Below are 27500 nucleotides of genomic sequence, written 5' to 3' on the forward strand. Positions count from 1 at the left end.
CCGTCTGCCTGCTTCCCTCCGGACTACAACTTGGATGTCTTCAAGTCCAATGTTAACAAATTCTTAATGAACCGCCCCCCCCTAATTAAACACTTCATCAAATCTCCACACTAACGTAATGTACTTGCAATAACCCTTATCCCTGAGTGGCTTCCGGGCGTTGATAAGTGGTGATCACTGTGTAAAAAAAAAAAAAAATTTTGGATATGCGCATACAAACTGAAAAGATTCTTCAATATTCCAAGCCTGACATGCTTTTTCTAAACAAAAACAAGAGCTTGCATTTCAATATCAGAGCGTAAGACACAGAATATGAATAAATAAATCAATGAAATATCTTTTCTCTTCCTGCGCAAATGAGACCACTGAATGATTCAAAACGAGAAATTGAAGCGGATATTCCCACACAGAATTTTCTCCCTAATATTTTACTTCTACCTGCGCAGCTTCCATTGCTCAAAGGCAACATGCATACCATACATTTATCTGACAGAGTACAAAATAGACTTCGTGGCTTCGTGGGCGATGCCCTTTTCTCTACCCTGCAACCTCTCTCTCACAGAAGAGACGTTGCGAGCCTATCCTTGTTTTATCGTTATTTCCATGGCAGGTGCTCGTCTGAACTCCAATCTCTGGTCCCCCTCGCCAATCTTTCACGAAAAACACCCGTCTAGCTGAATCCACTGTGAAAAATTTCCCCTACTCTATATCTGTGCCTAAATCAAAACGCGGGTTCCGTGAACAAAGCTTCTTTCTTAGAACTGCACGCCTGTGGAACTCTGTTCCGGTTGCCTGCTTCCCACCTGACTACAACTTGGATGTGTTCAAGTCCAATGTTAACAATTCCTGATGAACCGCCCCCTTAAGTAAACACTTCATCAAATCTCCACACTAATGTAATGTACTTGCAATAACCCTTATCCCTGAGTGGCTTTCGGGCCTTGATAAGTGGTGACCACTGTGTAAAAAAAAACAAAAAAAAACATAAGTCCAGTACAAATAGACAAAAGCTTATAGAAGCTAGAAGTAATTGTAAGAAAGAAATAGCCACAGCTAAGAGAGCATATACCAGTAAACGCATTGAAGCACAGAAAGTTAGGAACTTGTGATTTGTGGAAAATCTATAACAGTGTAGTAAATAATGGGCAATCAACAATTCCCTCACTAGCCAACAGTCTCGAGGTTGTTTGCACGACAACCGAGGAGGTTAACGTGTTTGCTCGTCGGTTTGCCTCCAACTCTACTTTAGATCCAACAAACCATTCCTTCTCAGATTTTTCTTTGCGGAGAGAAACCACACTAGATGATCTTAAAATCGCTCCTTTTCAAGTACATGATATCATAAAAAAATAGACACCTCAAAAGCATGTGAACCTGATCTCATCCCGGCTATACTATTAAAAAATCATCCGCTGAGGTTGATCCAATTTTCTCCAAACGTTTCAACAAATGACTTAACGAATTTTGTTTTCCTGACTGCCAGAAAATCTACCTCTGTGTTACCAGTTTACAAGAATTCTGGCGAAAGAACTGACCTATTATATTATCGCCCCATTAGCCTCCTCCCTCTTTTTTGCCAAAATATTTGAGCCCATAATTAATCAATCCATGTCCTTTTCTCTTCCTTGCAACTTCTATCTCACAAAAGAGATGTTGCGAGTTTGTCTCTGATGTATCGTTATTTTCATGGAAAGTGTTCGACTGAGCTTCAATCTATGGTCCCCCCTCGCCAAACTTTCACAAGAAACACTCGTCTAGCTGTAAACACTATCAATAATTCCCCCCACTCTTTATCTGTGCCTAAACCTAAACGTAGATTCCATGAACAAAGCTTCTTTCTTAGAACTGTACGCCTGTGGAATTGTCTTCCGTTTTCCTGCTTTCCGGCTGACTACAATATGGTTGTCTTCAAGTCTAACGTAAATAAGTTCTTGATGAGCCGTTCCAGTTAAGTTATCAAATTTACCAAATTTTCATTACTAATGATTACTATATTGTCCAATTTCTACTGTACATTCTTTAACCCTTATCCTTGAGTGGCCTCTTGGCCTTGATAATGTGGTAATGCCTATGTAAAAAAAAAAAATCCACCACGTCACAGCTGCTAAACTTCTGTCCGACTAACAGTATGGATTTAGATAGGCTTCTTCTACTGCAAATACCCTAACTGTAATCTCTGAACATGCAATGGATAAGGATGGCCAGGCCATTAACCCTAAATGTGAAATACCTTCAATAAGTTTCCAGAATTTTTTTATACAGCCATTTCAAATTGTTGTAGACTCTTGAAAATTTAAGATAAGGATCGTCGTGTGACTATAGGCAACAAGCGCACAGTTTGATGCCAGTGATGGAACTGTACACCCAATCATTAACGAGAAACTGAAGATGCGAAAAGTTTGTGCAAAGTTTGTCCCAAGGCTGCCCATCCTATAGTCAAGCCATTGCTCTTTGAAACTTTTGGTTATTCCCTAAGGTTAAGGAAAACATTAGAGTTTGTCGTTGTGAGACAATTGAGGAGATAAAAGAGGTTGCCACGAGGGTCATTGGCATGTTCACACAAGAGGATTTCAATTGGGGCCTTCTAAAAGTTGTTGGAACGATACAAGTGCATTGCAGCCGGAGGAGATTACTTTGAAGATGACTAAATTTTAATGTGTATACTATTAATAAAAGTGGCCACATGAAAAAAACAATCTGGAAACTTATTGAATGAGTCTCGTACGTCGAAAGTTAACGGAAATCCTCTCTTTTATTTTGCTTATTTTCTGGGGTCCTTGAAACCTAATTGATCCAGAAGGCGAATTACAAGCAGACGCAAGTCAATTGTGAGACTTCATGCCTCCGATTGACAATGTAAGTATGGGCAAAAATCTTAGCTTTGCCTTATTTCAACATCTAGTATAAATTATATCTGAAATGATGCCATTAAAATGGTGTTCATAACTTAAAAACAATTTATAATGCATGTGTAAATTAGTCATTTTTAAACAGACACATTTCTGGTGAAAACATTATTACGTACTCATGTTTTATGTAAAAATTAGTATATATTCTCCAAATAAAAATAAAAAATGATCCAGTAAATAAAATAATAATAGGTAAAAATAAAATTCATTGAATTATCGCGTTTTATCGTATGTTTTAATGTGGAAGAGTTATGCGACCAATGCAGTATGATATCTGACTTATCTCCCTTGACTTAAACGGACGTAAATTAAGAGTCTGACATTTTGAAACCAACGCATTTCAGACTAATGTAGCAGGACAACTGATTTATCTCCCTTGACTTGAAGTGACGTACCAATATGTTTAATTAATAACAATATTTTTATGTAATAACAATATTTTTAATTAATAACAATATTTTTATTAATAAAAATATTTTTAATTATTAACAATATTTTCAATTAATACTATTTTTATGTAATAACAATATTTTTGATTAATAACAATAATTTAATTGATAACAATGTTTTTAATAAATAACAATATTTTAAATTAATAACAATATTTTTATTTAATAACAATATTTTTAATTATAACAATATTTTAAATTATAATAATACCTTAAGTAATAACTATATTTTTAATTAATAAAAATATTTTAAATTAATAACATTATCTTTATGTAATAGCAATATTTTTATTTAATTAAAATATTTTTATTAATAAAAAATATTTTAACTAATAATAATATTTTTAATAACAATATTTTTAATTAATATGAATATTTATTAATGACAATATTTTTATTAATAAAAATATTTTAAATAAATAACATTATCTTCATGTAATAACAATATTTTTATTAATAACAAAATTTAAATTAGTAACATTTTTTTAATTATAACAATATTTTTATTAACAACGATACTTTTAATTAATAAAAATACTTTTATTAATAACAATATCTTTATTTCATACAATATTTTTTATTAATAACAATATTTTAAATTAATAACAGTACCTTAAGTAATGAGAATATTTTTAATTAATAAAATATGTTTATTTAATAACATTATCTTTATGTAATAAAAATATTTTAAATTTAATAAAAATATTTTTATTAATAACAATATTTTTATTAATAACAATCCCTTAAGAAATTACAATATGTTTAATTATTAATAATATTTTTAAGTTATAACAATGTTTTACATTGAATAAAATAGTTTTAATTAATAACAAATTGTTTAAGTAATAAAAATATTTTTTCATTAATTACAATATTTTTAATTAATAGCAATATTTTTAATTAATAACAATATGTTAATTAATAACAATATTTTTAATAGCAGCAATATTTTTAATTAATAACACTATTTTTAATTAATAACAATATTTTTAATTAATAGCAATATTTTTAATTAATTACAATATTTTTAATTAATAACAATACTTTTAATTAATAACAATATTTCAAATTAATAACAATATTTTTTATAAATTACAATATTTTTGAATAATAACCATCTTTTAAAGAATAAATAATATTTTTAGTTAATAACAATATTTTTAATTAATAACACTTATTTTTATTAATAACAATATTTTTAATTAATAACAATATTTTTAGTTAATAACAATATTTTTTAATTAATAACAATATTTTAGTTAATAACAATATTTTTAATTCATAACAATATTTTTATTTAATAACAATATTTTTAATTAATAACAATATTTTTAGTTAATAACAATATTTTTAATTAATAACAATATTTTTAATCATTATATTTGTTTTTGATTGATAAAAATATTTTTAATAATAACATTATTTTTGAGTAATAACATTATATTTAATTTATAACAATATTTTTAATTAATAAGAACACTTTTTTTTAATAATAACAATAGTTTTAAGCAATTACATTGTTTTTATTAATAACATTATTTTTAAGTAATAACATTATATTTAATTAATAAGTATAATTTAAGGTAATAATACGTTTTAATAATAACAATATTCACAGAATAAACTATAATTGTTTAAAATGTTTCTTCTACAAAACGGCAAAACCTTTTGCACCAACCTCATACATAGGAAAAAAAGTCGTAGAGAAATGAAGTTTAATTTACTTAGCTTTCGTATTTGTGTGTGTATGTGATTATATGTAGATATGTATGTGTGTATGTGTGTGTAAAAGTGTGTATGTGTTTGTGTGTCGGGCGTCAATATGTCGTTCTTAACGAAAGAGTTCACCATAAAATATAATCAGATAAAAGAGTTCGCAATTATGGGCACAATTATCACCTTTTATTTTCGTAATATGAACTAAACAATCACTTTTTATTATTAGCGAATCGCTGCCACAACCAGAACCGGAATAGCCAAACGTCTGACTTTCATATTTTATGTGACCTTTGACCTAGAATGAATCCGTACAAATCGGAATATGAAACAACGTCAAAATTTATATCTCCATCTAATTTTTCGAGGTCACTGAAACACAAGGTCATGCCAAATGCGGGATTTCATTGACTGCAATATGGACCAAGTAGTGAATCTCTGCCGTAAACAGAACCGAAGCAGCAAAAAGTGTGATTTTCATCTTTTATGTGACCTTAACATTTATCCTAGATACCCCTAAATTTAGAGTAGTTATTTAATTGCTACCCACCTCAGAAAGATGTGATACAAGGTCAGAAAGTAGGGATCTCCAGCCAACGTCCCTAAAGGAACGGCATTTTGGCATAACAAAAATTGCTTGAGCATCACCATCGTCATTCCTCCGTAGGGGCGCCTCAAGCAACAAGCAATAAACTTGCCCACCCGAAAGCCGAGTGGCAAGACCTGGGGAGGGTAGACCTCCTAAGTAATAACAGGCGGCGTACCTCAGTTCGACAGGTAGTGGGCCACTAAGTGGCTCATTATCTTACTTGGTACTTTCTACCCAAGTCTCCAAGCAACTGAAACGCAACATATAAATTAGTGTATGACCGATACATTGACCAAGTTTAGTGACAATTGGTCATGCGATGCGCTGTACACAGGAAAACATACTAACAAACCAACAAACTCGAATGAAAAGATAACCTCCTTGGTAGAAGTAACAATAAAAAGATAGACGTCGAAATCAACTCATACAAAAATGGACGCGAAGTTAATTACTGCGCGTTGCATTTCGGGAAAAAAGAGATGAGAGCAAAAAATAAAAAATAAAATAAAATAAAAACGTTTCCTGTCATAATTAATTATCAAGCGTTTTCCTGTTGTTAAAAGGAATTATCTCGCTATTTTTTTCACTGTTTTTTTTTTTTTTTTTCAAATTTAAATTATTTCCTTTATTAAACAAAAAAATTGATAGGTGAGGGTTGTGTTATTCGACTAATTCACAAATACTTTAAATTCCTGTCATTAATTCAAAGATCCAGCTTTCTTTGAGATATTTTCATCGTTTTTTTTTTCTGCTAATTTTCATGGAGTTTCATTTCCGAAAAAAACAAAACAAAAGAAAAAACACATTTATAAAAGAAAATGTAAAAGAAAGAAGTTTCTTCCCATTTTTTTACAATTTATTTCCCCTTTTGTTTTCTTCATTTCCGTTTTCAAGATTGTTCGTTTTATTTCGTTGATTTTTTTCTTTCCGTCTTCTTTCTTCTATCATTTTTTTTTTTACTTTTTTTTTGTTGCCTTTTACTTTAATCTTTTTTTGTTTCTTTTCGTCTTCTTCCCATTCTTCTGCAATCATATATTTTCTTCTTTTTCTTATTTTTCTTCTTCTTCTTCTTCTACTTTTTTCTTTTTTTTTCTTCTTTTTTTTCTTCTTTCTTCTACTCCTTCTTTTCTTCTTCTTTCTTCTATTCCTTTTCTTCTTCTTTCTTCTACCCCTTCTTCTTCTTCTTCTTCTTCTTCTTCTTCTTCTTCTTCTTCTTCTTCTTCTTCTTCTTCTTCTTCTTCTTCTTCCTCTCTTGCATTTCTTTCTACATTTTGAATTTCCTTTTCATTTTATCTATTTCTATGTTGAGTTGTTGTTAATCACAGAAAGAAAACATTCTTAAATTCGTTGCTGTTTTTTATGAACACTTTTATACGGAAACAGTAAAATTCGCGTGTATGTTAAGAAGTGCCAAGACGCGTTCTTCTTGTATTACTACGCCAAGGGGTTACATCACGCACAGAGAAATAGTTTCTATTGCAACCCTTTTAGTATGTGTTTTTTATATATTCGTTCCTCTTTCCTTTCCTCTCTCTTTCCCTTCTTTTTATCCTTATTGCTTTCCTTCATTATGTTTTCTTCATTTTCTTCTTATTATTAATATAATTATTATTGTTGTTGGTATTATTATTATTGTTATTATTATTATTAATATCATTATTATTAATATTATTGTTATTATTATTATTATTAATATTATTATTAATATTATTATTAATATTATTGTTATTATGATTGTTATTATTATTGTTATCATTATTATAAATATTATTATCATTATTTTTATTAATGTTAAAATTATTATTAATATTATTATTATTACTATTATTATTTTTATTATTATTAATATTATTATTAATATTATTATTACAAATATTATTATTATTACTATTATTATTTTTATTATTATTAATATTATTATTAATATTATTATTACAAATATTATTATTATTATTATTATTATTTTTATTATTATTAATATTATTATTATTACAAATATTATTATTATTACTATTATTATTTTTATTATTATTAATATTATTATTAATATTATTATTAATATTATTATTACAAATATTATTATTATTATTATTATTTTTATTATTATTAATATTATCATTATTACAAATATTATTTTTATCACTATTATTATTACTAATATTATTATTATTACTTTTATAATTACTACTATCATAATTATTATTTTTATTATTATTAAAATTATTATTATTATTATTATTATTACTATTATTATTACTATTATTTTTCATTATTCTTACTACTATTATTTTATTATTATTATTATTATTACTATTATTTTATTATTATTATTATTATTATTACTCCTATTTTATTATTACTATTATTATTATTACTATTATTTTATTATTATTATTGTTATTACTATTATTTTATTATTATTATTATTATTACTATTATTATTATTATTACTATTATTCTATTATTATTATTATTATTATTATTACTATTATTATTATTGGTCTATCGTTTTTTTCTTTTTTGCTTCTGTTCTTCTTTTTAACATCATTTATTTATTCATTTATTTGTTTATCTATTTAGACCGGATGTATTTAATTAATCCAATCTACTACCACCACTACTATTGCTACTACTTTTCTTCTTTTCCTCCTTTTTTTCTTTCTATTATTCTTCATTTTTCTTTTTTTTTTTCATTATTCTGCCGCTTCCAATTTTCTCCTTAGAATATTTTTCCCACTTTTCATCTTTCTCGTTCCTTCTTCTTCTTCTTCTTCATCATCATCATCATCATCATCATCATCATCATCATCATCATCATCATCATCATCATCATCATCAATTCTTTTCCTCTTTTTATATACTTTTTATCTATTTTTTCTTTTCTCTATGGTAATCACCATCACAACATCTTTCCTCTTCTATTTTCCTTTTTCATCATCATCATCATCATCATCATCATCATCATCATCATCATCATCTCTTCTTGTTAATCATCACCGTCACCATCTTTTTTCTTTTCTTTTTCTTTTCCTAGTTTCTTCTCCCCCCCCCTCCTCCACATCTTCTCCTTTTCCCCTACCTCTGTCTTCTTCTTCTTCTTCTTCTTCTTCTTCTTCTCGTCATCATTCTCATCATCATCAGTCATTTCCAATCTTCTACTAAAAAATAACCAAAGTAACGAGCCATGAATTCTTGGCTCGTTCACCTCCTTTTTTCGCTCTCCATTCCAGCTAAAAAACAATTAGTCATTGCAGAGAGAAACGTACAATTCGTCTTCTTAACAAGCAAACGCCAAATTCGCCATCTTCGCTTGAAACAATTCCCCGAGCAAAATGCGAAAAAAACAGTTTTGCAATTTTTCGCTTCCTTGTCAAACTTAATTAAACAACAATTTCAAAACACCAAGCGATAAAACGAAACTTTTATTGCATAAAAAATACTTAGCTTTAATATAATTCAATTGTCTACGTCATTTTATTTGCATCGTTTTTCTTTGGACTATAATGGTCATCATTGCTATTTATATCTAACTAGCAGGGACAACCGACGTTACCCGAGATTTAATGAAGATCAACGAATACTGCACATTTCCAATACTTTTATTGTCATTGAAATCGATGAAATCGTCCATTTTTTTTCAATCAGATCGATTGATTACCTGTTCTAGTACTGAAGCTACAATGATGCACCGAAAGAAAGCTTCACCTGTCTCCCTGCACTAACTTAATCCAAAAGCATTATAATCTACATTGCACTGTAGAAAACATACTGCTGATTTAAATAATATATTTTTATATAATGGCTTGAATTAAAGTTTAAAATGCAAAAGTCAATGATCATGGTTCAATTGTGCTCTATATTCATCTAATATATAAAATGATATATGTCTGTCTGTCTGTCTGTCTGTCTGTCTCTATATTTTAAAACTCTATCTCCTTCGAAACTAAAAGTCGCAGAGTGGCGCTAGGGGCATCAAATGATTCGATTTTTATGTTCTTGTGGGTCTTTAGCTGGTTAGAATTGTTTTTAAAGGGGTCAAAAAATGGGTTCAAATTGTATATTCATCTGAGTTTATTTTTAATTTTTAATCCGTTCATCTGCATATCAGGTTGGTACAGTGCTAACGTCACCAGCTTTTGAATGATACTGTTTTTCTTTCGGTTTCGATTCTAGCTGATGGCACCCATATATATATATATATATATATATATATATATATATAGTTTAAAAAAAAGTAATAGGCGGAAGTTTCTCGAGAGCTCTTTCGGCTATCATCTCGTCAGGAGGAAATCGATAGCAACCTAAATAATATTGATAGATATAAAATAGATTGGTTCGAGGTGCTACATAGAGCGGACTCCAAAAACCATTTAAAGATTTTGGAGACCGTCTCTATCGCGGTGCGTCAACCTTCTTTGTGCCGGCAAAAAGAAACATCAAACGCATTGTTTCTCTTTCAGGAACTTTGAATTTTTTCTCCCGCTTTTTTTTTTCTTTTTTTCTCCCTCGTTGTGTCAATATTTTAGTCGATTTTAAACGTAAATAAATTTAATTAGTGTCCCCGTACGTTTGGTACATTTAATAAGTTCCCCTAAAGAACTCTTTATTTTCGTTACAATATTATTTAGGTTGCTATCAATTTCCTCCTGACGAGATGATAGCCGAAAGAGCTCTCGAGAAACTTCCGCCTATTACTTTTTTTAAAACTATATACAAATTCTGTACCTCTAAACATTTATTTAAATATATATATATATATATATATATATATATATATATATATATATATTCCTTTTGAAATCACGACTCTATAATAATATATTCCGAAAATGAAAGTCGTCAGGGGCCTCAAAGGATTGTTTTTTATGGACACTTCTTTCATAGGTCTTTTGCCGGTTAAAATAGTTTTAATTTTAAAGGAGTCAAAAAAAGGGAACACTTGAAAAAAATCGTTATACACTTTATACATTCAACCTAGTTTATTTTTAATCAGTTCATATGCTTGTCACGTTAGTGCAGTGGTAACGTCACCAGCTTTAAATACTACAGTTTTGCTTTCGGTTTCGATTCTAGCTGATGGCACCCAAATACTTTTTTTTATTATTTTACTTTTGAAATCACGACTATAAAAATATATACGAAACTGGACAAATTAAACCATCATATTTAAGCGTAGTTTACGACCGGGCAAAGCCGGGCGCTCTCTCGCTGGTATATATTTAAGTATGGGAATTCAACCTTTTTCTGCGTACATTTGTATTTATATACTTCCTCTCCAGAAGTTGCGACAAAAAGGAAGCCGTGGATTTGATTAAAGTGTTTCTGTGGAACGAACTGGATTCGAACCATCAACGTCTATGTTTTCAGTTTGTTAACCACTCAGCCATCCTGTATATTTTTTATGTTTGCGTCTTTCTCAACAACTCCACATTAATAGCACATTCTTATTTAATACTGGATTATTTGTTTCCATTTATTGTTTTCACCATGTTATTGGCACAGATTTTATTTCGCTTTGATTTCTTTCATCTGAAAATACATATTCCAGCTGCGAAAACTATTAAAATGGAAATATTTTTCCTTAATTACTGAAACAGGCTAAATAAAAGTTAGCATGTACAATTATACTGAGTTCTCTCCCTTGATTAAAAAATAAATACATGTATTAATTAAATTATGAAATTTAAGCGTGTTTGTGTCTGCATATATAAGTTTGTATGTGTGCGAGAGTTATTCAAGCGTCAGGTGTGTTTTGTATACTTTTGTGGACAATTTGGCAGACAACAGAAAGCAAACTTAGTGGTCTGTAGTTCAACCCTCACTATGTAAGTTTACTGACGCCTTTATTAAGACATTGGTTGCTGGTGAGAATCCCTGCACTTGGTTCGTCTCATTTAGGAGAATTCCTGCCGTAATTCCACCTTTTGGATAGTTGATTGCTGATTGTATATAATACGTTAGCAAGAAAGTCGGTAACGTAGCAGTTCTCTTTCCGTCTATAAAAGGTTGACATGGAGTTTGTAGAGTTTCGTGTAGAACCCTACACATCTTATGATTAATCAGTTTATGTCAGTTGCGCCATCGTCTTCTCCACACACACACACACACACACACACACACACACACACACACACACACACACACACACACACACACACACAAATATATAAATATATAAATCCCCAAAACAGTGTTTCATGGTAAACAACTGATGATACATTAAAAAATAAATTATTACTGCTGCTATAATGAATTCGAGAGAGCAAGTTGATGCAGTGGTTGCAGGTGGTTGAATGACTTACTGACTGGTTTTCTAACGAATGAAAAAAAAATTTTTTTTATAGTTTTAAAGGTTAAAATCTTCCAAGACATATATATATATATATATATATATATATATATATATAGTAAGTTATAGTAAGTTATAAAATGTATAAATGTATATAACTTACTAACTAGCGCTACCTACGTATTGAGCACTTTTGAAGTAAATACTTAAAGTTTACGCATAAATCTATACTTTCGTATATAAATTTATGTGAGTAAATTAAGTAGTTATATATATGTGTGTGTGTGTGTGTGTGTGTGTGTGTGTGTATAAACTGTGTCAATTGCTTTATTGCAGATTAGTAAAATATCAATATTTCACTTAATATATGTCACAAAAAAATAAAAAATTATATAATTAAATGACTGCTTTAAGGTTAGTTATTTCCCAAACTTTTATTCAAATTCATGTGATATTCACAAAGTTATGACATTTTATTCTTTATCAAGGAATTTCTATTGTCCGTCGCTTTATTGCAGGTCTCTTAAAATGTTGTATTAGAGCAAAAATACAATGTCTAATTACGAAAACCTTCCTTTTTATTACATTTTTCTGTTAAAGAATAATAAACAAAAGCACATCCTTGGTGCTAAGCCTCGAATAAATGAATTATTTATCACCATATCAACCATTTTTTAAAAATAACTTTAAACAACCTTTTGTCCATCAAAGACGTCAATTGTTTGATCTGAAAAGGAGTTATGGTTCTCGCGACATCAAGTACTTTTCTCCACAAGGCATCCTTTGAAGTAAATTTCTCTCCTCCCTCATAAACACCTGTTTTCAATAATGACCAGAGATGTTTTAAATGAGGTTAAGATCCGGAGAACAGGGTGGTCAGCTCATGAGAGTTTTTCCCATATGTTCAAAGAAGGCTACAGTCGCCCTAGCAGAATGGGATGGTGCACTGTCATGCATAAAAATAATCTGAAAGCGACGTGACAATGATAGGTCATCTAGCCATGGTGACAAATGTTTATCCAAAAAGGACGTGTACGCATTGCTGGTAAGTTTTATACCCTCGGGAACTCGAAATAGTCTAACCAACGTATCCCCAATGATTCCCACCCAAAACATGATACCTCCATCCCCTTGTTCGCGACGAACTCTGTAAGAGGTTGGAGTTCCGTTCAAGACCTTCAAGTGTAACACGTGTCTCATCTGTAAATAAGACACTTTGGTTGGTTGGTTAGTTGTTTTTGTTTTACGGCATATCAACCCTCTTCGGGTTATTTAATGCCGAATCCAAAGATTTTGAAGAAAAATATTTTAGTAGAATATATTTGTCGTTTTCAAGTCGGTTTCTATTTAACCCATAGTTGGAACCCTAACAGGTACTACCACTCCGGGTCAGATTGGACCTGGGAGCAATGGTAATTAAAGGGTGGCTCCACACTCCCCAAAGCCCACAAACTGGGGCCTCACCACTGGATATAATTTAAGGTCATATCCAGGACCCCCATTGAGGGACTTTTACCCTCTGCAGGGGGGTAGTCGGTGTATTCTAATGCCCCACCGACAGGGCCAGACACTTTGGAAATCCATTTTCACGTATTTCTGTGTCCAAGCTAGTCGTTTTCCCTATGTTGTTTGCTCAATGGAGGCTTTGTATTAGTTTTAATGTTCCTTGCCATCTCATTCAACACATTACATTGGGCCTGTCAGGATCTTGGACCGATTCCAGCTCTTGCAAAAATTGAAGAATTAGTGCTGTTTGGGTTTCGGTTGACTTCCCTACACATTTTCCGAATATCACAATGTGAAAGGTTTTTCCTGGTGCCCTTATCGTTTCTGGATTTTGTGTTTGGGTTGTTCACGAATGAAGCCAAAGTTCTTGGATCCCTTTCCAGCTCCATAGCTAAATCTTTGATGAACAATGCTTACGCGAGTCCAGCAACAATCCTTTTCTTTTCGATAACCGTTAATCGCCCCCTTTTTTGGCATTTAAAAAAACCTGCAATAAAACGATGGGCGAATTAAATTACTTGATAATAACTAAAATGTCATAAGTTCGTGAATATCGCATGGATTTGAATAAAATTTTGGGAAATAACTTGAAAACAGTCATTTGATGATAAAATTTTAATTTTTTTGTGACGTATATTTAGTGAAATATTTATATATTACTAATCTTCAATAAAGCAATTAACGCAGTTATATATATATATATATATATATATATATATATATATATATATATATATATATATATATATATATATATATATATATAAAATAAAAATACCAGCGATGGTTGAGGTTATGTTGTTTTGAAAAAAGAAAAAACGAATGAATTTATGAAATAATCAACGTTTCGTCCCTATTGCAGAGGACATCTTCAGGATATTAAAAGAAAAAATGAAAAAAAAAAAAAAAAAAGAAAACGATCATAGACCATACGAAAATGAAAAGGAAACAGTGTTAGAATCCTACCCATAGCCATACACACACGTATGTTTTTCCTTCCCGATATGTGTAGGATTCTAACACTGTTTCCTTTTCATTTTCGTATGGTCTCTGATCGTTTTTTTTTTTTTTTTTTTTTTTTTTTGCATTTTTCCTTTTAATATCCTGAAGATGTCCTCTGCAATAGGGACGAAACGTTGATCATTTCATGAATTCATTCGGTTTTTCTTTTTTTTTCAGGTCATATCATATGCTACTGGTACCATGTAACCCAGTACTACCTGCCTCATGGTTGGTCACCGGCGACTAAACTGGTTCCCCCACCAGACTTGTTTGGTGAGGAGGGCGGCTAGTCTCCCTGAAGAATTGAAAACAAGACCTCCCAAAGGGTGAATGAACCCTTTTGTCGGGGTCAACGGCCAACTAGCACCGCGTACGCGTGTGTGTGTGTATGTGTTGGGGTGGAGAGGGCTCCCATAAGCCGTGGTGAAGGCAACCTTTCTAGGAGAAGCAAATCTCTGATTTAAAAAACCATAAAGCGGAAGACCATTATCCGCATTAAGCTGGTCTGCAGTTTAATTTGTTGCTGGCTATCTTGCTCTTGCTTGTTGCTGGATCTCAACATTTTGAACCGAGAGAGAGACTTAGCTGTCGTACAAAGCTAAGACTCTGTAACATCATCTTTGTATGGATACTCCCTCAGGCATTTGGGCTCATGGATTTTAAATGTCTGAGGGAGTGGCACTCGTCTGACAAGACGTTGCAATCATCATGTATGTATGTATGTATGTATGTCCAATGAATTGGACTATTGTTTTTCGTCGATTCGTACGTTGAGTTATTTGGAAAATTATGTGTAAATTTGTCAACATCGTCATCATCATTATCATGTACTGCATATGTGTGAGTCTAAAACAAACTTTTTATTTAAAAAAAAAAAAAAAAAGGAAGGAGGAAAAAGATCAGGAAGGAAAAGTAGCAAAACCGATCCAGCCGCTGATCACTTACTATGTATGACTTTTGGAATGTTCCTTCATGTGTATTTTACATGTATATATGTGTACGTATGTATAGGCATATGTATGTGTGTGCGTATTTGTGTGCCTCTACGTGATTATGGTTGCATGTGTGTGCACATGCATACGTATGTTGGCGTACATCTGTATGTACGCATGTGTTTATTGTCATGTGTATGTGGGGTGGAGAGGGCTCCTGTAAGCCGTGGTGAAGGCAACCCCTCTAGGAGAAGCAAATCTTAGATTAAAAAAAAACAAAGCGGGAGACCAGTACCCGCATTAAGCTGGCCTGCAGTTTGACTTGTTGCTGGCTATATTGCTCTTGCTTGTTGCTGGATCTCAACATTTTGAATCGAAAGAGAGAGATTTAGCTGTCGTATAGAGCTAAGACTCTGTAACATCATTTGTGTATAGATACTCCCTCAGCCATGGAAACGTTGTGACGCGTGTAGGCCTGAAATGCTGGAAGCATGTAATAATTGATCTGCCATCATTATATGTATGTATGTATGTATGTATGTATAGGTGTATATATGTTCATGTACAGGTGTATGTATATGTGTGTATATCTATGTATATATGTATGTGTGTATGTACATACGTATATATATATATTGTTTGTATGTATGTATATATATGCATGTGTGTATGTGCATATATGCATGTGTGCGTATGTGTATATATACATGTGTGTATGTATATGTATGCATGCATATGTGTATGTATGTATGTGCATGTTTGTGTATGAGTGCATATTTATGTATGAGTATGTATATGTAGGTAAGTGTATGTATATATATGTGCATATGTGTACATATGTGTATATGTATGTATATGTGTGTATGTATTTGTATATGTGTGTGTATTTATATGTATGTACGCGTGTGTGTATGTATATATATGTATGTGTATTATGCATTGTGTATGTATATATGTATATATGTGTGTATGTTTACAGATACGTATGTGTGTATGTGTTTATATGTATATTTGCATTTATATATATATATGTGTGTGTGTGTGCGTGTGTGTGTGTGTATGCCATTGACCGTCTTGTGTATGTTTATGTATGTATATGTATGTGTATTATGTATTGTGTATGTATGTATGCATATATATGTGTTATATGTATGTGTGTATGTGTATGTATGTATGTATATATATGTATATATGCGTGCATGTATATATATGTATGTATACTAGTGACCGTCTTCAGTGTCATGTCTGTTTGAGCGTATGAATTTTGCCGGCTCATGGACTTTCAGTGTCTGAAGGAGTGGCACTAGTCTGACAAGACGTTGCAATCATCATGTATCTATCTATCTATCTATCTATCTATGTTCGTCCTTTACCTTCTCCTCTCCCCCTTCCACATTCACAGTAATGTCTGATTTGCTCTCGTCGTGCCCGTTTATTTATTCGTCCTAGATTGCCCGCGCCCTAAAAGATCCTGTGCACTTAAACCTCTTTCATTGATAAAAAAGGAAAATTAAATAGATAATATTAAAAGCAGCAGCAGCAGTAGTAGTAGTAGTAGTAGTAGTAGTCGTATTAAAACCCGTATAATTCGAATAGTTATTTTTAAAAGCCTTCTTCGTGGACGAGAAAAAAAGCGGATATTTGCTTGATAAACGGGGAAATTAAAAGATTGAAAAATGACGTCAGAGAGTAGTTTAACAACTTCACACGTACGCCCACCCATCCACCCACTCTTATATAAGTTTTAATTTCAACATTGGAATCTCCCGAAATAGTCACACTTAAATATATATAGATTTGGTTACCGAACCAACCGAATCAGCACTACCTCTAGGAGGGTTGAACAGGCTTTCTCCAAAGGAGCAAGTTTCATGGGAATATAAAATTCACAAGCGATTACCTAGTCGCGTGCATATCCCCGTAAGGAGAGATGATGACGTTAGGTTTTTGCATCTCTTGAAGGAAGGTGTCCACGTTATCCTGTATACAGCGCCTGGTATTCCCAAATAGACACCCATCAGGTACTGACTTGGTTTAACATTGCTTAACTCCGGTGATTTAGCGAGAACCGGTGTGTCAATGTGATTATGTCGTATGTATATATATATATATATATATATATATATATATATATATATATATATATATATGTGTGTGTGTGTGTGTGTGTGTGTGTGTGTGTGGTAGCACCTATCTATTATGTGTCCAATATAATACAATATTTGGTAGCATCTATCTATTATGTCTCCAATACAAAATTCGGCCGATGGTTGCGGCGTATCAACCCTTTTTTCTGGATTATTTAATGCTAACCTCGGAATTTACTTGCTTCCCAAAGCATCAACATGTGACACAAGAGCGAAAGGTTGAACTTGCTCCGGACAAGGCATGAAGCCATTTTAATGTGATTTTCTAACAAGAAGTAAGGATTCTTATTGCAAAGAGATGCCTTGCTTAGACTAAAAAATAGGAGGCAAATAAAAAACTTCCACAATCATTCGTAGACATTTATGCAGACGACACCATCATCTATGGTTTCACTTCAAAAGCCGACAATGACAAAAATATTTCTGATTCTCTCTCTCTCTCTCTCTCTCTCTCTCTCTCTCTCTCTTCTGATCCTGTGCATATGATGCAATGGGGAAAAAGGTGGCTGGTTAAGTTTAATTCATCGAAATCTAAGCTCCTTTCTTTTCATCATAATGGATCTGACCCCTATCACGCCCCAATTGAAAGGAATGGCTTTCGTCTTGGCGAAACACCATGTCTTGACAAGCTTCTGGGCCTGACCTTCACTCCTGATCTGAAATGTTGTCAATATCGCTGGAAAAATGGTTGGATCACTCTACCGCTCCAGAAGTTATTTTACTGTCGATGCTATCCTCTATTTGTATAAAATCCAGGTATGCCCTAAAATGGAGTACTGTTGTCACATCTGGACAGGAGTTGCTCGGCGAGCCCTATCCTGTCTTGATACTTAGAAACCTAGTAGGTAATGCTCTTTTCGTTTTCTCACAAAAGAGACGGCGCGAGCCTGCCGCTGCTCTATCGTTATCTTTATGGCAAGTGCTCGTCTGAGCTCCAATCTATGGTCCTCCATTGCTGGACTTTCAGAAAAAAAAAACACTCGACTAATTACAACCACTATCAACAATTTCCCCACTCTCTATCTGTGCCTAAATCTAAACTAGAACTACCCGCTTGCGGAACACTGTTCTATTGGCCTGCTTTCTGGCCGATTACAACATGGTAGTCTTCAAATCCAATATAAATAAGTTCTCGTTGAATAAATAAATATATATATATAATCCAAATTCTACCCAACCTACACTATTAACGATTACTAAGCTACAATCTTACGTTCATTAACCCTTATCCTTGAGTGGCCTCCGGGCCTTGAAAAGTGGTGTCCTCTTATAAAAAAGAAAGTTATTGGAAATAAGCTACTGTATTTTTTTTTTTTTACATGGGTGTCACCACTTATTAAGACCCGAAGGCCACTCAGGGATAAGGGTTATTGCGTGTACAGTAATCAATGAGATAGTATTGTAGTAATCATTAGTATTGGGGGTTTTGATAGAATGTGTTACTTAAGGGGGCAGTTTGTCAGGAGTTTGTTTATGTTGGACTTGAAGACATCCAAGTTGTAGTCAGGTGGGAAATAGGCAAGCGGCAGAGAGTTCAACTGGCGTGCAGTTCTAAAAAAGAAGCTTTGTTCATGGAATCTACGTTTGGATTTAAGCACAGATAAAGAGTGGGGAAAATTATTGACAGTAGTTTCAGCCAGACGGGTGTTTCTCGTGAAAGATTGGCGAGGGGGGACGAGGGATTGGAGCTCAGACAAGCACGAGGGGGGGAGCTATATTACAATGAGATATTAAAAGAGTGAATTACTGGTGATCACTAGATCAACAAGTCAAACGTGTTGGGGGTTCATATTTAAAATTATACTTTTTAAAAGCAAAATGCAGAAAAACCTTTATGATATACGTACTCATCACGGAACGAAAATGTCATATTCCAAAAATCACGTAAATTGATCAATTATTTACTTACTAAGAAAATAAAATTTTACGACTTTTAGCGATTTTAATACTAAATTGTATCCATTATAAAATAAAACTGATTTTGATCACAATAGTTCGAATTGAGTTGTCTACCTCTTATTTATAAAACATGGCCGATCAAAACACTGCGTCTCGCTTAGTTATTAAATTTGATTTTCTTAGTTGAAAATAAACATACTTAATCAATTTAAGTGATTTTTGGAATATGACATCGTTCCGTGTCGAGTTTGGACATCATAAAGATTTTTCTGTATTTTTGTTTTTAAAATACGTGTGATTAGAAAGAAACACCAAGGTTTTTAATCATGCAACTTCATCGATAATCAATACGACTTCCTAATGCGACCTGAAATTAAATCTTGGATTAATTTCCTATACTATAGTTTCTATCTAGATCGTTAAAGATCATTAGAATAAAAAAGATGTGCAGGTGGTGCTGCAGCCCTTGGCAAATAACTTCAATATATTCAACACTTGGACTACGACGACCCTTTACCGAAGGGCTGAGATGTTATTTAATTCTCACCCACTGCAACAACAGACTCCAGGGTCGGCAAGTGAGATTGAGAAGTCAGTGCCCCCGAAGAGGGACATTCTAACCTGAAAATATATATATTTCTGTGGAAATATGATTTTTCAATTATATTTCACTTTCTTATATACTAATCCTTAATTTATGAAGCTCAATGTAATTACAGAGCATATAACAAACAAATGGCAAAAGTCTATATTCCAAATTTCATGACGTCGACCATCTTACAATGTATTTCTTTTTTCTTAGAACTGCACGCCTGTAGAATTGTCTTCCGTTTTCCTGCTTTCCAGCTGATTACAATATGGTCGTCTTCAAGTCTAACGTAAACAAGTTCTTGATGAGCGTTCAAACTTAAGTTAACAAATTTACCGAATTTCCATTATTAACGATTACTATATTGTCCAATTGACTACTGTACACTCTTAACCCTTATCCTCGAGTGGTCTCTGGGCCTTGTAAGTGTTTATGCCTATGTATAAAAAAAATTATGTTCATATTTACAATTCTTGATATTGACTGTTTCGTAGCGCAAAATCATTTAATTAATTACACTTATAAGCTAATGAATCTATTTTGCCCTTAACTCAAAAGAAATAGCAAGTATAATTCCATCAAAAGAAAAGAAAATGCATTTGAGCATGATTACAAAATCCGAAAGCTGGAAGAGAAATTGCAATTGTGTATATAGGAGAGGGTGACCCTGTTTTAATATTTAAAAAAAAAAAAAACACGATGTTAAGAAAAATTGGAAAAACCAAAACAAAGCAAAACAGCGAACAAACATAAGAAAAGGAAAAAAAAGGTGTAAAAGAGGAAAAAAAAGTTTAGGTAGAAAGACAGGCTTGAACCCGAAGCATTGAGGCTAAGGCGGAAAAAAATGCCCAACACGTTACCCTTACGGCAAAGAGACATACAATTGAGAACCTTTGAAAACACTTGCAGGTAGTTTTTAAACTAACGTCAACGTTTTCTAGGTCAAACATGACGTCATTGTCGTAGTAGCAGGGGCAGAGAAAAATGAAGGAATGATTTTTCCGGCACCCTCCTTATAGAAAAGGGCCCAGTTTCGGGTGAATGAATTAATGTTTTTGGCAAATTTTTCGATATTTGTCGGGCGAACGGAGGAACTTTAAAATGATACCTATCTGTCGAAAGATTTTGCGAGACATACAAGCACATATACATACATACATACATACATACATACATACATACTCGCTTACATATATATATATATAGATGAAACCTTGAGTCTTCTCCAATCATCAGCTCTAATGTGATAGACGACACAGCCAGAAGAGAACACGAATGAGAAAAAAATTCAGAAAAAAAGTTGGGAACGGCGGTTTTATCATATTGACACAGCGATGAAAAATGTGATTCCTCAGCAGGTTCGCATTTAAAAAGACTTTGTTAGTTAATAAGAATCGAGAAACACCAATCTCTTGTGCATCCTTTTCTTTTCTGTCGTAAAACTAATCACTAAATATTCACCACCCTTTCCTACAAAATACGTAATCGGTTTTTTGACGTAGAAAAATCCAGCTACTCCAACTATCAATAGGGACACTCTTGATTATCAGCGACAAAAGGAAAGCACTAACAAGACCTCCACCAATAAAAATATCACGGATCAGACCGGTTGTCATTTTCTAGCAAAAGCACTCCAGTAAAACCTCCTACTCCAATAGTTTCTTCCCTTGGATGGCTACACTTTGGAATTCCCTTTCTGTTTCCTGCGTTCCAGATGGTGTTTATGAGGTGACCCGGAGAATCATGGTATAGAGCTCCACCGATAAAAAATACTTCGGATCAGATCGGTCGTCATTTCCCTACAAAAGCATCCCAATAAAGCTGTTTACTCCTAATAGTTTCTTCTCTCGACGTTGGAATTCCCTCTGTTTCCTGCTTTCCAGAATGAACTAGCACGCAGCAGTCTAAATGTAATGTGAATACATATCTTGCAGATCAACTTTAGATATTGATCCCAAATAATAGCCTCTTACGTTCAAGTGGCAATATGCCTTGTTTAAGGTAAAAAAAAAAAAAATTAAATAAGGTAAACCATTATTTTTGCGTAAAGAGAAGGTAATTCCTGGGAGGATAGTCTGCCGGTACCGAGCAGAATCATACTTCGCTCTTTAACTGAACCCACATGCGCGTGTGGTTTCCAGAAATACTAATGTGGCGAACAAAGCTTGCGTGTTCTTCCCGAGATAGCTATCTCAAAGCTGCGATTAGTGGGAGGAGACATGATGATGACGACAGCATATGCGTACTACGTCATCGATTTCTGCGTTCTATTAAGTTTGGCTATCTTCTCATTCGTATTTCTTTCTTTCGCGTAACATTTTTCTTTCTTTTTCTCTTCTAGCTAATCTTCAGTTACTTCCTGGCCTGAGACGAAAAAACTCTTCGCGAAAGCACAATCAACCACTTGTCTTGCTAATACCATATGAAGCCTGAAAGGAAGTTGTCTTATCAGGACTCTAGTGTATGCGTTAGTGGGGGTGAGTGTTCAGGCAAGCAATTTACACAGGGATGGGGCAGGAGATGGAGTGATTCGACCAGGATAACCTAGATCAGGATACAATTGTATCTTGTTTGTTTGGAATTATATATATATATATATATATATATATATATATATATATATATATATATATATATATATATAATTTTAGTCATTCAATAAATTAAAAAATTTACGACGTGAAATGGTTAAAATTCAAATCAAAAGATTTTTATTATTCTATGTTAGACAAAGAATACATTTGAAATATTTTAACTCCTTATCCTATAGGATTTCGATATCTAGCATCTCTTCAGAGGAGAAAATATTAGCAAATCGTTATAATGGTTTACACCTTATTTGCTAAAGTCAGTGAGCCATGGAAAATCACAATTAAAAGTTGTTTAAGTATTTAAATATCATAATATAAGGGAAGTTTATGAAAATCATCCTACGAAGCAGCAACTTTATGGCAATCTACCTGCCATATCTAATACTATCAGAGAAAGACGTCTACGATTTGCCGATCATTGTCTGAGGAGCAAGCATGAATTGGTGAGTGATGTATTGCTATGGACTCCACAACACGGACGCGCAAGCAGAGGACGACTTAGATCCACGTACATTCAACAAATAGCACACTACGCCAACTGTGAACCTGAAGATCTGAGGCAACTGATGGAAGACAGGAAACTCTGGAGAGGAACATTGGTCCGGGCACGGAGCTCATCATGATGATTATTATGAAAAGGATATAAAAAATTCACATATGAAATTTAACCATTACACGTCATAAATTTTAAAATTTATTGAATGACTAAAATTTGATTTATTTGCTCTACCTTGTACATCGAGCAATTTTTATTTAGATGCGATAATACTTATAGAATATTACTGCCAGTAATATTTTGTAAGACCTTTTAATCACGTTTCCATATTTCATACCAGTTGATTGTTAGATAATTATATATATATATATATATATATATATATATATATATATATATATATATATATATATATAGTTTAGTGGAGATGGTAATTAATAAAAACTGAAGAAAGTGCTCAATACTGTTGTAGAACAAATATGCGTTTTATTTTTTTATTACCGTATCTTTCTGTTAAGTTACATTATTGTTTCAGCTACACGGTCGTTTTTTTTTTGTTTTTTTTGCCGTTTGTAGCGTCCTCTGTAAAAGTCTGAGGACGCTACAGACGGCCAAAAAAAAAAAAAAAACGGCCGTGTAGCCGAAACAATAATGTAACTTAACAGAAAGATACGGTAATAAAAAATACAATGTATATATATATATATATATATATATATATATATATATATATATATATATATATATGTATATATATATATATATATATATATATAAAGTCACACATGCACACACACACATATATATATTATTTTATTTAATTTATCTATTTTCTTTTCATATATTAGTAAAATTAGTAACCGCATTTTTTTACATTTATTTTATTGGTGAAGTGGCATTATTCACTGGAGAGCCATGTATTTAACAGCTGTCCTGTTTTTAAATCTCCAAAACAGCTACATGGTAAGCAGCTGATGATCCACGTTTTCTATTTACAAAATTTTAGTTAAGGTTTTCTCTTTTCATTCGTATGTAGTCTATATATATAAAAGCCAAACGTCTGTGTGTATGTATGTATGTTTGTTTGTAACGCTAAAACTTTTGAAAGACGGAACCAAACTTGACAAATCTGGTATCATATGGAAGCCCCATCACCCGGATGACAAATATCGAAATTTCACGTCAAACGGACCACTAGAAGTTGGTCAACTGATCAGTTATCTTCGAGGGGGGCCCCAAAAAAACCTGTCATTATCTATATATATAAAAGACAAATGTTTGTTTGTAACGCTAAAACTTGAGATGAAAGATTCCTCTTCCCTAAGAATAAAACATATGTTCAATATCTGCTTTTGTTTTTTCATTGTTTATACGGTCCCGAGCAACGCCGGGTAGCCCTGCTAGTTCTCTTTTAAAACTGAAGACTTTGCAAAATCGGCTCATGAAAGTGCTAAGTCTATTTCTATTTAACAATTTTAGTTAAGCTTTTCTCTCTTTTCCTTATATAATTGAATTATTTTTGTCATAAACTTTTTAGAAGTCGGATTATGTAGGTGCTAAGTCTGCGATAGGTAATATACATATATATTTCCTTCCGAGAATTTAAACTGCATTCTTTATTTTTATTTTTGCACTTTTTTATTCAAAGCTTCTTTAGAGAGAGAGAGAGAGAGAGAGAGAGAGAGAGAGAGAGAGAGAGAGAGAGAGAGAGAGAGTGTGTGTGTGTGTGTGTGTGTGTGTGTGTGTGTAGATTGGTTTCCTAGATGTAAATTCAATAAAACCCGCGGGATTATTAAAGAGTGCTCAGTGCAGGACAGAGCTGATATATAATCTGTTTATTATACAAACATTATTGGTTACATATGTGCATACATCTTTCAGTCGAATCTCAATTCAAAGGTGCTATCTCATCAAACCCAAAAGGGGACGCCCTTTTCTGGGTCTGATGAAACATCCGTGGCAACTGTTTGGTAGCCGTAGCTGAATGAATGGAGCCAACTGTGGCTTCCTGGCTGGGTTCGAATCTTATGCCCGGCAGGAATTGTCACCCCTACACTGATGATTCCGAAAACATGAGACACTAGTGCCTGTATGTATAAAGAATATATATATATATATATATATATATATATATATATATATATATATATATATATATATAAATAAAAAATCAATACGAAAAAAAAAAATATATATGAATGTTTATATCTTTTCTGTATTTATTTGACGTGTAGGAATACAAAAAGTCTTTTGAAAAAAAAACAAGAATGTTTCCTTCAAAAGCACCGATCCTTCGATCTTCCTCAGTGTGAATGATAGAAAACATGAGTGAGCGGGCAGAGTTAGCAGCGAGGGGAAGGGGCACGGGTATAGCCATTAAGGTAAAGATCTATCTGAATATGACCCTTCCAGCATTTTCGACTTGGAATGGTCAGTAACTTGTGTGGCCTCTATTCAAAACCAAGTCCTTCCACGCAACCCACGAACACACTCGTATACGTGAACATACATGCATATACACTCGCGCACTCCCACAAATGCTTCTTCACGTACATATACATACAGAGGATACATGCAATTCGTATATATATATATATATATATAGTCATCCACATACAGTACTGTTTCGCTGTTTCACAGCTCATCAGTGCGGCTAGACAGGCAACTACCTCAAGCCAGGATTGAAACCCGACCGTTTGTACGGCAGTCAAGGCTCCTAACCATTACGCTATTGGCGGCTGCTTGAACGAGTAGTGAGTTTAACGATGTTTTGATATCGTTACACAAAGAGCGTCGCTTATATAATGGTAATTCGTGTTTCACTTCTCAATATGCTCAACTCAAGGTGAGGAGCATTATAGTCATCCACATACAGTACTGTTTAGCTGTTTCTAGGATAACATCGCAACTCTTTATTTATATAAATATTACTTAATAATTCTCTCTCTAACGTTACACACGCATATATATATATATATATATATATATATATATATATATATATATATATGGTTATTTTCATGACGAGTGCTTGACTGAACTCTAATCTATGCCCCCCCCTGGCAAACTTCACAAAAACACTCGACTAGCTACAACTACTATAAACTATTTCCCTAACTCTCTATATGTGCCGAAATCTAAACGCAAATTCCATGAACAAAGATTCTTTCCCAGAATTGTCCGCCTGTGGAACGCACTGTTCCGCTGGCTTGCTTCCCTGTTGAATATAACATAGTTGCCTTCAAGTCCAATGTAAACAAGTTCTTGTTGGGCCGTTCCCCATGAATAATCAAATTCTACCCAATTTACACCATTAACAATTACTACACTCCCACCTTGCATTCATTAACCCTTATCCCCGAGTCGCCTTCAGGCCTTGATAAGTGATGAATTCCAAGTAAAAAAAAAAAGAATTATTGAATAAATAATAAAATGAAACATCACCAATCCTCTGTCATATATGTTGGCATATTTATAATGAGTTTGATAGATAGCTAGAATTCCATTCTAGCTGAGACAGATATAGGTGTAGGAATATTACGACACCACGTTTTTTTTTACGGACAAAGAGAGACGTACGCCCACACATAAGACATCAGCTAACTTGCGCAGTAGGTGAGCATTGAATGTGATAGAGATCAAATATCGCCTAATGACAAAGACGCATTGCCTCCAATCAGCACTCAACCTTGGCGAATTGCCCAACACAAAATGGGAACATTGGATCCTCTTTGAAATGGTCGGCTTTGGTTTACGGCCATTTTGGCAAGGCACTACAGGATTCTACAAACCAACACAAATTCACAAAATTTCTGCCTCCTCCGCCTACAGCCACCGTAAAACATCCGAGATTCTTTAATTTATTTTCTTCTTGTGTGACAAACTAAACAGACTTTCCATGAAGAGAGTTTCTTTCCAAAAACATTTCTAGAAATGTTGTCTGTTTACCTGTAGACTACAGTCGCCTTCAAGGCCAATATCAACAAATACTAGTTGAATAAAAATAACAGTGGAGTAAGAAAAAAAAAATGTCAGTATTTTTTAGAATATTTTTCTTAGTAGGACCCGTGAAAATTCCACAGACCTCAATTAATAAATCTTCTCCAAATTTTAATTTCTGATTAAATATATTTCTCATTCTAATACCAATTGGTAAAATTTCACAAAAATAAAAACTGTCTGATGGGTATATGTCTTATCTACGACCTTTGTATGAAATTAAATAAAATACACCTCACATTTTGACCTCTGACGTCCAACAACTATGTCTCAAAACTTATATATGTACATACATTATTAAAGAAAACTATGATATAAAACTATGTTTTATGTTTTATGTATAAAACTATGTTATTATGCAAAAACTACATCAATTCTCGGATCATT

At 32.8% G+C, this 27500-nt stretch overlaps 1 protein-coding gene across 1 annotated transcript in view; it reads left to right on the forward strand.

Moving 5' to 3' along the window:
* Window positions 1-27500, forward strand: part of LOC145243580 (uncharacterized) — a 97830-nt gene that overhangs the window by 53258 nt on the left and 17072 nt on the right. The window lies entirely within an intron of this gene.

This window comes from Euprymna scolopes, chromosome 22 (genome assembly GCF_053919585.1).
Source record: "Euprymna scolopes isolate OS-2025 chromosome 22, ASM5391958v1, whole genome shotgun sequence".
Classification (NCBI taxonomy): domain Eukaryota; kingdom Metazoa; phylum Mollusca; class Cephalopoda; order Sepiida; family Sepiolidae; genus Euprymna; species Euprymna scolopes.